This window comes from Thalassophryne amazonica, chromosome 15 (assembly GCF_902500255.1).
Source record: "Thalassophryne amazonica chromosome 15, fThaAma1.1, whole genome shotgun sequence".
NCBI classification, from domain to species: domain Eukaryota; kingdom Metazoa; phylum Chordata; class Actinopteri; order Batrachoidiformes; family Batrachoididae; genus Thalassophryne; species Thalassophryne amazonica.
Window position 1 is genome coordinate 69,679,954 of NC_047117.1, and position 15,117 is coordinate 69,695,070.

A 15,117-nucleotide genomic window follows, 5' to 3' on the forward strand; every position below is an offset into this window, starting at 1 on the left:
GATTCAGATGGCTTTCAGGGACGATTCTATGGGGATCACACAGATTAAGGAGTGTTACAACCAGTTTAAAGATGTCGCACAATGGCGGAGGGCGCGCCGCGCTCCGAGCGGCGATCAACAGGCTTAAACGACCAGATCATTTCCAAAGTGAAGGCTGTGTTGATCCGGGACGTCGTCTGACTACTACAGAAATGGCAGAAGAGGTGGACATAGCACTTTTTCGGCACATTCCACTGTTACAGGAGTTTTTGTCATGAAAAGACGTGCGGAGGAATTCACGCGTTGGGACGGAGCCGCGGACAACAAAAAGCAACGGCGTGATGAAGCCTCACAGGACATGTTGTGGCATGTCCAGCTCGTCCACAATTTCTCGGATAGTCACACGACTGAAAAGCCACCGAAAGCCGTCTGAATCTTCCGAATGGTGCAAGAGCTGGGCATGGTACAACATGTCCTGTGAGACCAACACCGAGGTGCTTTTGTCCCGCACCATTAGCGGCTCCGTGGTGAATTTCTCCACTCCTCTTTCCATGACAAAAACTCCTGTAACAGTGGAATGTGTCGAAAAAGTGCTATGTCCACCTCTTCTATCGTATATATCGTATATCATATTGATATGACAATATTGCCATATGATAATTTGGCCATATTGTAGCCAAAAAAGAGAAAAATGCTTAAAAAGGTTTGCTTAAAAAGGAAGCTGAAAGGTTTTAGCCATGCTCATGCTCCACCAAAGCATTTACTCAAAAAAAAGTCTGAAGGACCTAAATTACATGGTGAGATGCTGAAGAGCTTCACTCGTCATGTCCGTGACATGTACATAATAATATTAGTGGCGTATATATGACAACAACAACCTAAACAATTCATAAATACATTAAGACAGTAAATTAACATTAAAAATGACATAATTAACAGGAAATAAAAGGGTCGAGTTCCTCTTAAAATTGTGGAGGTCAAAGTTCTAAAAACATTCTGGACTGACACGGCATTCCAACTCATTGCTTATTTGGGCAGCACAGTCTCGTTTGAGGGCGAGTGCTAAAGGGGTAAAATATCAATCAATCAATCAACTTTTTTCTTATATAGCGCCAAATCACAACAAACAGTTGCCCCAAGGCGCTCCACATTGCAAGGCAAGGCCATACAATAATTATAAAAAAAAAAAAAAAAATATGACGCATGTAATGTAATTTCTCTACTTCCGGGGACAGAAATGGCACTTTCTCTGAGATTCTGGACAAATTACATACAAACAAAGTGAAAATGCAAAGAAAAAGTGACAAAGTGACTTCTGCGGTGATTGCAGCCAAAAAGAAAACAGCACACCATTTTTCTGTGTGAAGTTATGCTATATATATATATTGCGCAACAGGAGTGGTTGTCCCCATAAGTGGTCAAATCCTGCAATATCCCGCAAGATTCAAACGAGACTGCGCTGCACTATGTATTACTACCATAGAAAAATGTCAGCTACCTATTTTATGAACACTACCCAATCTAGAGCCCGTGGATCCCCACGGTCAACACGCTAGGTTTAATGAAAAAAATTCCCTCTGAAGAGGATGAATCAATCAACATTCTATGTCATATACTTCCACCATTGCTACTACACTGTATAACGTTTCTGAATATCAATCAACTTTCAATCAACTTTTTTTTTATATAGCGCCAAATCACAACAAACAGTTGCCCCAAGGCGCTCCATATTGTAAGGCAAGGCCATACAATAATTATGAAAAACCCCAACGGTCAAAACGACCCCCTATGAGCAAGCACTTGGCCACAGTGGGAAGGAAAAACTCCCTTTTAACAGGAAGAAACCTCCAGCAGAACCAGGCTCAGGGAGGGGCAGTCTTCTGCTGAGACTGGTTGGGGCTGAGGGAAAAAAACAGGAAAAAGACATGCTGTGAAGGGGGGCAGAGATCGATCACTAATGATTAAATGCAGAGTGATGCATACGGAGCAAAAAGAGAAAGAAACAGTGCATCATGGGAACCCCCCCACAATCTACGTCTAAAGCAGCATAACCAAGGGATGGTCCAGGGTCACCCGATCCAGCCCTAACTATAAGCCTTAGCGAAAAGGAAAGTTTTAAGCCTAATCTTAAAAGTAGAGAGGGTATCTGTCTCCCTGATCTGAATTGGGAGCTGGTTCCACAGGAGAGGAGCCTGAAAGCTGAAGGCTCTGCCTCCCATTCTACTCTTACAAACCCTAGGAACTACAAGTAAGCCCGCAGTCTGAGAGCGAAGCGCTCTAATGGGGTAATATGGTAATACGAGGTCCCTAAGATAAGATGGGACCTGATTATTCAAAATCTTATAAGTAAGAAGAAGAATTTTAAATTCTATTCTAGAATTAACAGGAAGCCAATGAAGAGAGGCCAACACGGGTGAGATATGCTCTCTCCTGCTAGTCCCCGTCAGTACTCTAGCTGCAGCATTCTGAACCAACTGAAGGCTTTTTAGGGAACTTTTAGGACAACCTGATAATAATGAATTACAATAGTCCAGCCTAGAGGAAATAAATGCATGAATTAGTTTTTCAGCATCACTCTGAGACAAGACCTTTCTGATTTTAGAGATATTGCGTAAATGCAAAAAGGCAGTCCTACATATTTGTTTAATATGCGCTTTGAATGACATATCCTGATCAAAAATAACTCCAAGATTTCTCACAGTATTACTAGAGATCAGGGAAATGCCATCCAGAGTAACGATCTGGTTAGACACCATGCTTCTAAGATTTGTGGGGCCAAGTACAATAACTTCAGTTTTATCTGAGTTTAAAAGCAGGAAATTAGAGGTCATCCATGTCTTTATGTCTGTAAGACAATCCTGCAGTTTAGCTAATTGGTGTGTATCCTCTGGCTTCATGGATAGATAAAGCTGGGTATCTGCGTAACAATGAAAATTTAAGCAATACCGTCTAATAATACTGCCCAAGGGAAGCATGTATAAAGTGAATAAAATTGGTCCTAGCACAGAACCTTGTGGAACTCCATAATTAACTTTAGTCTGTGAAGAAGATTCCCCATTTACATGAACAAACTGTAATCTATTAGACAAATATGATTCAAACCACCGCAGCGCAGTGCCTTTAATACCTATGACATGCTCTAATCTCTAATAAAATTTTATGGTCAACAGTATCAAAAGCAGCACTGAGGTCCAACAGAACAAGCACAGAGATAAGTCCACTGTCCGAAGCCATAAGAAGATCATTTGTAACCTTCACTAATGCTGTTTCTGTACTATGATGAATTCTAAAACCTGACTGAAACTCTTCAAATAGACCATTCCTCTGCAGGTGATCAGTTAGCTGTTTTACAACTACCCTCTCAAGAATCTTTGAGAGAAAAGGAAGGTTGGAGATTGGCCTATAATTAGCTAAGATAGCTGGGTCAAGTGATGGCTTTTTAAGTAATGGTTTAATTACTGCCACCTTAAAGGCCTGTGGTACATAACCAACTAACAAAGATAGATTGATCATATTTAAGATTGAAGCATTAAATAATGGTAGGACTTCCTTGAGCAGCCTGGCAGGAATGGGGTCTAATAAGCATGTTGATGGTTTGGATGAAGTAACTAATGAAAATAACTCAGACAGAACAATCGGAGAGAAAGAGTCTAACCAAATACCGGCATCACTGAAAGCAGCCAAAGATAACGATACATCTTTGGGATGGTTATGAGTAATTTTTTCTCTAATAGTCAAAATTTTGTTAGCAAAGAAAGTCATGAAGTCATCACTAGTTAAAGTTAATGGAATACTCAGCTCAATAGAGCTCTGACTCTTTGTCAGCCTGGCTACAGTGCTGAAAAGAAACCTGGGGTTGTTCTTATATTCTTCAATTAGTGATGAGTAGAAAGATGTCCTAGCTTCACGGAGGGCTTTCTTATAGAGCAACAAACTCTTTTTCCAGGCTAAGTGAAGATCTTCTAAATTAGTGAGACGCCATTTCCTCTCCAACTTACGGGTTATCTGCTTTAAGCTACGAGTTTGAGAGTTATACCACGGAGTCAGACACTTCTGATTTAAAGCTCTCTTTTTCAGAGGAGCTACAGCATCCAAAGTTGTCTTCAATGAGGATGTAAAACTATTGACGAGATACTCTAGCTCCCTTACAGAGTTTAGGTAGCTACTCTGCTCTGTGTTGGTATATGACATTAGAGAACATAAAGAAGGAATCATATCCTTAAACCTAGTTACAGCGCTTTCTGAAAGACTTCTAGTGTAATGAAACTTATTCCCCACTGCAGGGTAGTCCATCAGGGTAAATGTAAATGTTATTAAAAAATGATCAGACAGAAGGGAGTTTTCAGGGAATACTGTTAAGTCTTCTATTTCCATACCATAAGTCAGAACAAGATCCAAAATATGATTAAAGTGGTGGGTGGACTCATTTACATTTTGAGCAAAGCCAATAGAGTCTAATAATAGATTAAATGCAGTGTTGAGGCTGTCATTCTCAGCATCTGTGTGGATGTTAAAATCGCCCACTATAATTATCTTATCTGAGCTAAGCACTAAGTCAGACAAAAGGTCTGAAAATTCACAGAGAAACTCACAGTAACGACCAGGTGGACGATAGATAATAACAAATAAAACTGGTTTTTGGGACTTCCAATTTGGATGGACAAGACTAAGAGACAAGCTTTCAAATGAATTAAAGCTCTGTCTAGGTTTTTGATTAATTAATAAGCTGGAATGGAAGATTGCTGCTAATCCTCCGCCCCGGCCCGTGCTACGAGCATTCTGACAGTTAGTGTGACTCGGGGGTGTTGACTCATTTAAACTAACATATTCATCCTGCTGTAAATATATATTTAAATATAAATATCGACATAGTAGGACAGTTGATCAGGCTTCAGCCCAAAGTTAACAGGGAGGCTGACTTTTTTTGGGGGGGGGGGGGGTAAAATATATGTCACAGACCAAGCCAACATCATGCAATATCTACTCCATCAAAAGCCAAGTTTCCCATGTCTACATTCTCAACTCAAAGCATGTGAATCAGGCATGTGAATCTCATCACTGACAATGATTCGATACGCATCTCAATACACTACTAGCAATACGATACATGACGATACTGATGATATGATTCACCTGTTCCCGATTTGATGCGACAGCGAATCTATTCCTCACAATGTGATTTGATGCAATTTGTTGCAATACGATGCGATTCAACATGATGCAAAGAAATGATACCAAAAATTTTTATAGAAAATAAGAAGGTGCAATTCTATGGAGCCCTGGAAGTGTCATCGCAAAATGTTTTGCATGTGGAGAGAACGTGCATGCGTTTTATTATATTGTGTGCACATTTTATTATATTGTGCGCACGTTTTGTTATATTGTGCACTCATTTTATTATATTGTGTGCATGTTTTAAGCATTGTTTGAGTAAAACAAAGCCACAGTCTACTTAAACTTGGCCACAATTTGTAAAAAGTGCATTCAGTATTGTTGTGACACAAATGTTGGCTATTAGTCAACAAACCAGGAGACAGTGTAATACATTTCCCCATTAGAAATGGATCTGGTCAGAGTATCATCATGGTTTGAGCGCACAAGGACCTACAGAGAACTCCAGCCGCCCAGCATGACATCATCTGGAGTTTAAGCACATTAAAAAGGATGCTGAGGGTGAAGCGTCTCCCCGTCGTGAGGATGACAATTTAGGTCATATTATGGAGTTCATTTTGATCGAAAGGAAAATGTGCGCTTGTTTAATTAATTCGAGGAAAACGTGTGTACGTTTTATTAATTTGTGGGCTCAATTAAAGGAAAACGTGGGCACAAATTATCATGGCCAGAAAAAATATCGCTTTAAGTGACCTCTCCCGGGTTCCGTACAAGTATAGTACTACGGCATTCTGTATAGTACTATGGTATTCTTCTTCTTCTGATTCTGCTAGAGGCAGAGGATTTGTTTTACTCCTTATAAGCATCAAATTTAGCAGATTCAACATTATGGAACAGGAATCAATTCCCTCATGTGTGGAATCTGCTTCATCACACTGTCAGAACTTAAACAGTAAACATTAAGACATCACTCATTGACAGAGTACCACCTTGGCAAAAGTAATTTGAGATACTTTTCTCACTATAGTTTTGCTGGAGGTTTCAATCTGAGGAATATCTGAGTGGAGCAGCAGCGGCCGTACGGTTTAGCAGCACGACATTCTTTACAAATGACCTGCATCTTGTGAAGTTTCCAATCTTTTTTAAGACACCCAAAGTATCTCCAAATACCTGATTTAAATGTTTTAGGTGCGTCAAAAATCTCCAACCGCTCGCAGACCATGTTTGGTTGTGGTAGAAATGTGCTTTCAGGCTTCCGTCCATGTTCAAAACAAAACGCAAAGCAGGGATGGTGCGTTTAATGGAGAAAAAAAAAAAGAAAAAAAAAAAATCTATGCAAGCACGCAGCGAGCGATGCGTCACGATTTCACCTGTCAATTGAATCGATGCGCACTGAATGAATCAATACACTCACATCGCGCACGTTTGTATCTAGAAACAAATTCGTATTGATTAATTTCCACATGCCTAGTGTTAGCTGATTAACATTGGTGGTTAATCCAATGAGTTGCTAATGCTAATGATAGCACTAATATTTGGCTAACATTAGATCAGTTGTTTTTAGCCATGTCGTTTTTTGTCAGCACTGTTTTTGTTTCTCACCAGCCATCAGGCCAGAACATAGACATAGAAATATACTGTCTATGCATCCATGCCCATGATGAGTTGAACAGAAGTTATTGGCTTTTCATCAAGTTTGAAGTGGACATGCCAAATTGAGGTGACTCAGAGGTGTTCCAGTCTGAGTAACATCAAGATTCACAAACACCTTCTAAGAGACCAAAGACCTACTTTAGTGAAAAGATTCCTGCATATTGTCATTTACTATCTCTCAATTGTAATAGAGTTTTGGTTTGTTTTTGGTTCTTGTTTGTATCGACTGGCTTTTTTTCATATCCCTAGCTTAACCAATTTCCAATATTTTAGATCCTCAAGTCCCAGTGTGGTATCATGGTTAACTCGGCAACACAGTGGGGGTTTTTAATTAAAAAAGAGCATCTTAAGACAAAAGACATGCCTCAGTGAGTACTTCCTAATTTATCTATCAAAGTGCTCCAGCCAAAATGATGCCAATTCAGTGCCATGGTACATATTACCGGCAGGGGATACTCAGCACATGGGGGTGCTTTCTTACTTTTGTTTGTTTTGTTTTTTAGCCAATTATTTGTCTATTGTGTGTCATATGGTCCACTTCCACATGTAATATTACAATTTTTTTTAACTTGCTAGCTGAATAAAAACAAAATTAGATATAACACTTGTGACTTCAAAGTCTTTCTTTGAAAGGTCGTTTTAATAATGTGGTGTAAAACTCTGCATAATATAATATTAGTCTATTCATTCGGTTACTATTCATTCATAAGGATTTTCTTAAAAAGAAGACCTGAAAGTTCAACTACAATTTGCCAGAAGGTACATCTGAGATGCGGTAAAAGAAAACCTATCTCCATACCACTTCATCATGAAGCTGTATAACTGGGCATATAAAGTGCAAAACATACACTATGCACAATTTCTCCAATCACAGCTAGAGAAACCTATTTCTTCTTTTGGGTTGTCTGGGTGGCTTTCCTCACTGTTTTCCTTCTTGTACAGTCACTCAGTTTTTGAGAACTGTCTACTCCATACAGATTTACCATAGAGTGCCATACTGTTTGTATTTCTTCGTAACTGATGTAAACAAACTCCAAGACATATACAATGACTTGGAAATGTTCATGTATTCATCCCCTGAATTGTCATCTTGGCTTTTATATTTTTAATTAATTTATATCAATTTGTAGAGATTGGCTTTGAGTTTGAGGTTACGGTAGATAATTTTAGATTTTTTTTTTTTTTTTTGTAGTTGAATGGCATAAGCAAACTAAAATACCAAAGGGCCAAATACGTTTTGACTGAACTGTATCTGCCACATCCAGGTTAAATGTGGGCATCCCCTTGTCCTTCTCCAGTTGTTAGGGTCCTCAGCATGTGACGCACTTTGCTGGATCATGTTCAGCATAATGTGCCATATGGTCAAAATGTCATAGCTGACATTCCCTCATAGTACAAGTGGTATTCCTCATCTTAGTGTCCCTAGGTGACAGTTCATTTGGTACAAAGTCATTCCTTTGGTATCCAAGGATCCTCTGAAAAGACCTACAGTAATTCCAAAGAGATTGAGTCATTACCTTAGGTTGCCAATTGCCTCACAGCCAAACATTTGGACACTAAGCACCAAGACCCTGAAGACCTGGGCCTGTATGCACAAAGCATCCTAAAGCTAAAAATAGCCCCTAGTGATGTTATTCTATATAAAAAAAAAAAAAAAAAAAAAAAAAAATCTTAAATTTCCTGAATTCTTAGACATTTCTTAGATTTTTCCTTTGGTAAGATGAAAGTTGCCCATAAAGCACCTTAGGCCTTAAGAGAGCTCCTAAGGTGCCAAACTGGTAAGAATAGTGAGGAGGACTTTTAAGAAGCCTAAGAGAGTCTTAAGCAGAGAAGCTGGTGGAAAAGACAGAGGAAGCAGATATATTCTCCATATAGAATGACAGGGAGTCAATAACACACTACCAGCTTGATTTACATAACTATTTTGTGCTAATTTACTGTCCTAATGTATTTAGAAATTGTTTAGGTTGTTGCTATCATAGACACACTAATATTTTTATTATAATTGTCAGTATTATTGATATTTTATTGTATTATTGCTTCTATTTCGTCATTTGATTTTTAAATGGACAACAATGGAAATAAGTATTTTCACTTTCTTGTGTCATGCATGCAATTTTAACATATTTACAATTATATTATGTACTTACACTGAACTTATTTATAAACTCATGCACCCACACACACTTAATATAATTGGCATGTGAATGAAATATGTTCAAACATCTTCAAGCTGTGTAAGAATTCATTTTTTGTGAACTGTGTGTAATGAAAGACAGGAGAGAGCTTTTGTCTTTTTGGCACTCTGCCACTAGGAGGCGCTCTTGTTTTTCAGATAAAGCAACACAGGGACGGCATCAAACATGATACACTTTTCACTTATGGTGACAACATGGTGACACTTAACTCACTAAACCAATTGAACTACAAAAACATAATAAATCAACAACACTAAACATTTTTAAACAAACATGAACCACAATAGCAACATTTTAACCTCCAAAACCCAGAACTCCCATAATGCATTGCAGCACAAGAATTTACAGGTTTAGCGACTGGCCCTGGCGATCACTCCAAATTAATTTTCCTGAGCATCATCATCATCATGACATTAAATTATTTTCATGATTACACATTTCTGAATGCAATTATGTGATCGGTTGATTTTACTGTTCATTAATATGTAGGAGCGCAGAGTGCATTTATTTTTTTATTTCCATTTCCATGACAACCAGTCACAGCTCATACAAGTCATACCTAGCAACAGGGTCAACCCCACGTCCTCACTAAGATAGGAGTTTCAGTCTCCTTCTTACTAACCCTAACCTCCTGGCTCACTGTTAGGCTAAGATTCCTTGTCAGGAAATTTTAGGCTAAGTTAGGAGCTCTTTGAGAGGACTGAGATGCTTCATGCATACAGTCTTTTTTCCGCCAAAGATGTTGCCGAGCACCTTGGTCCAGTGACATCGTGACTCATTAAGCTCTTCCCAGGTGTCTCTTCATCTGAAAGGCCAAGGACCCAGAAACACGGCATTTGGGGAAGCCACTGTTTTCTCATTAGGTGGGTCTGACGGCTGGTCTGCCCACTAACACCTGGCCACACTCAAATGGGTGATATTATTCACCATTTCAACAAAATACAACCCCTGGCAAAAATTATGGAATCACCGGCCTCGGAGGATGTTCATTCAGTTGTTTAATTTTGTAGAAAAAAAGCAGATCACAGACATGACACAAAACTAAAGTCATTTCAAATGGCAACTTTCTGGCTTTAAGAAACACTAAGCAATCAAGAATAAAAGATTGTGGCAGTCAGTAACGGTTACATTTTTAGACCAAGCAGAGGAAAAAAAAAATATGGAATCACTCAATTCTGAGGAAAAAATTATGGAATCACCCTGTAAATTTTCATCCCCAAAACTAACACCTGCATCATATCAGATCTGCTCGTTAGTCTGCATCTAAAAATGAGTGAACACACCTTGGAGAGCTGTTGCACCAAGTGGACTGACATGAATCATGGCTCCAACACGAGAGATGTCAATTGAAACAAAGGAGAGGATTATCAAACTCTTAAAAGAGAGTAAATCATCACACAATGTTGCAAAAGATGTTGGTTGTTCACAGTCAGCTGTGTCTAAACTCTGGACCAAATACAAACATGGGAAGGTTGTTAAAGGCAAACATACTGGTAGACCAAGGAAGACATCGAAGCGTCAAGACAGAAAACTTAAAGCAATATGTCTCAAAAATCGAAAAATGTACAACAAAACAAATGAGGAACAAATGGGAGGAAACTGGAGTCAACGTCTGTGACCGAACTGTAAGAAACCGCCTAAAGGAAATGGGATTTACATATAGAAAAGCTAAACGAAAGGTATCATTAACACCTAAACAGAAAAAAAACAAGGTTACAATGGGCTAAGGAAAAGCAATTGTGGACTGTGGATGACTGGATGAAAGTCATATTCAGTGATGAATCTCGAATCTGCATTGGGCAAGGTGATGATGCTGGAACTTTTGTTTGGTGCCTTTCCAATGAGATTTATAAAGATGACTGCCTGAAGAGAACATGTAAATTTCCACAGTCATTGATGATATGGGGCTGCATGTCAGGTAAAGTCACTGGGGAGATGGCTGTCATTACATCATCAATAAATGCACAAGTTTGTTGATATTTTGGACAACTGAAAGGATGTTTGGGGATGATGAAATCTTTTTTCAAGATGATAATGCATCTTGCCATAGAGCAAAAACTGCAAAAACATTCCTTGCAAAAAGACACAGGGTCAGTGTCATGGCATAGGGTCAATGTCATGGCATAGGGTCAATGTCAATGAGCAGATCTGATTTGATGCAGGTGTTAATTTGGGGGATGAAAATTTACAGAGTGATTCCATAATTTTTTCCTCAGAATTGAGTGATTCCATATTTTTTTCCTCTGCTTGGTCTAAAAAAGTAACCGTTACTGACTGCCACAATCTTTTGTTCTTGATTTCTTAGTGTTTCTTAAAGCCAGAAAGTTGCCATTTGAAATGACTTTAGTTTTGTGTCATGTCTGTGATCTGCTTTTTTTCTACAAAATTAAACAACTGAATGAACATCCTCTGAGGCCGGTGATTCCATAATTTTTGCCAGGGGTTGTAAGATAGGTTACCAGGTGTATTCAAAGCAAATACAAAAATTCTCCCAAAGACACTGAAGTGATGCAATGTAATGTTTTGCCTTCCGTTGGTCCATAGGTTTAATGCCATCAAGATTCATGTACAATGCGCAGTGCAATGTTGAATGGTTTTCTGAAAAACTGTTCATAGAATTTTTATGAAACTTGCTTCAAAAAAATTCATGCGGCACTGTCTGGTCATGATAAGTTGGGCTTTCTGACTGAATCCCTGTCATGTCCCCACGGTCCCTAATAATGCCAAAAAAAAAAAAAAAAAGGAAAAAAAGAAAAAATACACAATTTTTCACACTGACAGAAAATCTGTTCATGGAATTGTTCTGGAATTTGGTACAAACAGTCCTTGGGAGACTGTCTGGACATGGTAAGTTTGACTTTCTACTTGAATCCCTGTGGGCCCTCCAGGGCCCCATGAAGGGCAAAAAAAGCTATTTTTCAGAGAATTTGTTACAGAAAATCTGTTTGATACCTTTTTCTCTAATTGTGCACAAAGATTCTTTCAGAGGCTGCCTTCAGTCATTATCCTTGAATCATTCTAAGGGTTCCTCAGGGCCCCATAAAATGACCTTTTGTACACTTCTCAACCTGCTGAAAAAAAGCTCAAAGATTTTCATTGACCTTCAATGATTCTAAAGGCCCCTTATGGTCATCCAGAAGGTTTGGAAAAAAAAAAAAAAAAAAAAAGTCTGTTTTCTCCAGTCTATGCTTTATCAGAACATTACGTGTAAATGTAGTTGTGTAAATCACCATGGTGATGTAACCTTCCACATTTGTGAAGAACTTAACAGGAGTCAAACTTTTTATTGTAATAAGATTTTTTTTGTGCATGTTCCCCTTCTCTTTTGTACTCTTAGTCTTCCCTCTCAGCTAATCCAGTGGGCAGATCCTCTGATTATCGCTTTGCCTGATTCATCACTGCCCTCTTATCTCTCTCTCGTGCCATGCTTTCTCCTCTCTATCACCTCCTCCCTGTACATTAACCTTTTTTCTTCACGAGTCTTCCAGGAAAAGCTAACAACGGGAAAAAAAAAAAAAAAAGACGTTTTAAAGCGTAGCCTGCAGCTGCTGTAGGTGATATAGCTTTAAATTGTGTACATGCAACTGCTGTGCTGCACAATATTTGCCAAATGAACATTTATTATTAGAACCAAAACAGTGATTTGACAGGATGGCACAGCGGTAACAGCGTGCGCGTGTGATAATGGTAATGAGCATGTGTGTTTCTTAGGAGGAGGATTGTCATGACAAGGATGCTTTAATTAGATTAGACTCAGCGTGATGTGATACCCTGCCGCTGCATTTGTGTGTGTGGGCGTGTCGGCGAGTTAATGTGTGCATACATAGCTTGAATGTTTAGTTTGACTTGTGTGCTGCTGTGGGACACTTGAGGGAAACCAGCGTTTTTTTCTTCTGGTATTTGCATATCACTTTCTTGGTTTTGTCTGCCTGCATGTATGTATGTCCTCTCTCCCAAACCTTTATCTGTTTGTACTACAGGAGAGAAAAAGACGTACTTGTAAGCTACAAAACATGCATCAGAGGCCTTGACGGCCATCAGGACCCTGCGATTAGCACCAAGGTTCATACATTTCATGGACACTAAAGGCTTCCTTTACACAAGCCTGCCTGAATAAGCCCAGGCATGTCCCATTGTGCCAACATTCTTATTTAAATGAACATACCATACTTATGCGTTGGAACACCCTGGGCATTTCATGTGAAATTCTGCCCGAAGATGGGGTGGACAGATGCATGAGCCCAGCCAATATTGCCCCTCCATACATTTCAATAAAATGTCTGATTTACTCACAAATTTAAAAAAAAATGCGAATGACTCACCTGTTTACTGCCATATGGTGTTGGATCTGTTCCACCTTTTGCGCAGCTCCTGTACTGCAGACTCACATCGTCATGTGACCATACTGGCGCACATTGATGACTTCATCACAGCGACAAGAAAAGTGTCAGGAAAGTCATTATTTTGCTTTTATCGATGTGTTGGGGTCACAGAAGTTGAGGGTGGGCATTTAAGAACTTTACTAAAAAATTCTATTTAAACTGGAGTTGGTGTTTAACCAACTTTCATTAACCCTCAAGCGACCAAGCTATTTAAGCATCTAATTTGACAGTGGGGTTATTTACGATCCCACTGACTTCATATTGGAATACTTCTATATAAATGACTGTTTTAGGGTTGTTCATATTTAATTCACTCTCTAATATAATTGTCTATCCTCACTCTGGGCATTAAGAATCAGTTTCAGTGCTTGTACAGCTTTGGCCATGCTTCCCTGCAAAACAGTAAAATATCATGATTAGAGCTGGCAAATTACAATACCATCTGAAGCTATAATGTCGAAAATCTCGCAGATCTTCTCAAGGTCATAAGTGACCCCATACAAGTTTGGTTTATGCTTGCCACATGGATTGGCTGATCCTTGCAAAATTCTATGAACAAATTCATGGTAGGAAACTTTTTCCGATTAAAATTAGAAATAACAATGCTAAAATACCCTCGCCCGTATGAGCACTGTGTTCTTTATAATTTGCAGTTGTTTAATTAATTATTAAGATCCTATTGTCTTATGTACAATTTGTAAATGTTCAGTAAAGTCCCTCTATCAATCAAATATTATTTACATTTTAAGAGCGAAAGTTGTGCAACTCAAGGAATATTTGTAGATCACTCTCTGTGCATTTGCAGGCATTAATGAGACAAATGTAACTCCATAGGAAGTTAGCATGCTAACATCTGCAAAATGTAAATAACTCCAGAGGTGTTATCAGGTTACACACAGTGTTTTCAGTTTTAGAAGTGTTTATTTCTTGCTAGCTTTTACATAATATAATGACAAACAGGATATATTTACACAAAAACAAAACAAGTTTTGCAGTTAGCTACCAGCCTGTGAGGTCACCATGCTAACGTCCGCAAAATGTCTTGTAAATAAGTTCAGAGGTGTTATCAACTTCCAAAAACAGAGTTTTCAGTTTTAGAAGTGTTTATTTCTCGCTAGCTTTTACATAATAAAGGAGAAACATGTATATAAACACACAAAACAAAGCAATTTTAGAGAGAGCAGCTATTCTCAAAGTTGGCTCTTCGGCAAAGTGGGTAATCTGAAAGTGAGAATGTGTGCTTCCATGACTGGCCACTCAGCGACAACATGCTTGGGCTGTATGCTGTTCTATTGAAATCAGATTTTTTTTGTTGTTTTTATTGTCTCTAACTTGCGTCTAATGGCCAGTTGACAGCTATCATTGCCTCAAATGGTGAGATTTAAACACTAAGATGACCTGAAACGAACCATTGTACATTAAATTGACTTCACTGATGAGTCTGACCCCTTTGAAAAGTGACCATATTACATGTATTTGGATTGAGCTCGACAGTGTTTTAAACGAGAATACCTGCCCCTTGAGGTTAAATGCCCGGCTGACCGACCTTGAGAACTGACGTCACAATGCAGCTCTGCTCTGATTGGCTGTCACGCCTGCCACTCACAAACAAAGCTGATCAGATTGAAACAAAGTGACTTTTTAACCTCTTAAAATAGGTCAAGGTTAGCCATATTTGAGCTTGTCCATGGTCTGTGTCCCAAGAATGTTCCCTGTAAATGTTAAGACTACAGGAGTAATAGGACTGGATTCATGTTGAGCACAGACAGATGGACGGACAGACGCACGGACGA

General features: G+C 38.9%; 1 protein-coding gene across 1 annotated transcript in view; it reads left to right on the plus strand.

The window, feature by feature from the left end:
- adgrl3.1 (adhesion G protein-coupled receptor L3.1) overlaps window positions 1-15,117 on the plus strand; it is a 479,593-nt gene that overhangs the window by 372,129 nt on the left and 92,347 nt on the right. The gene's annotated exons all lie outside the window — the stretch shown is intronic.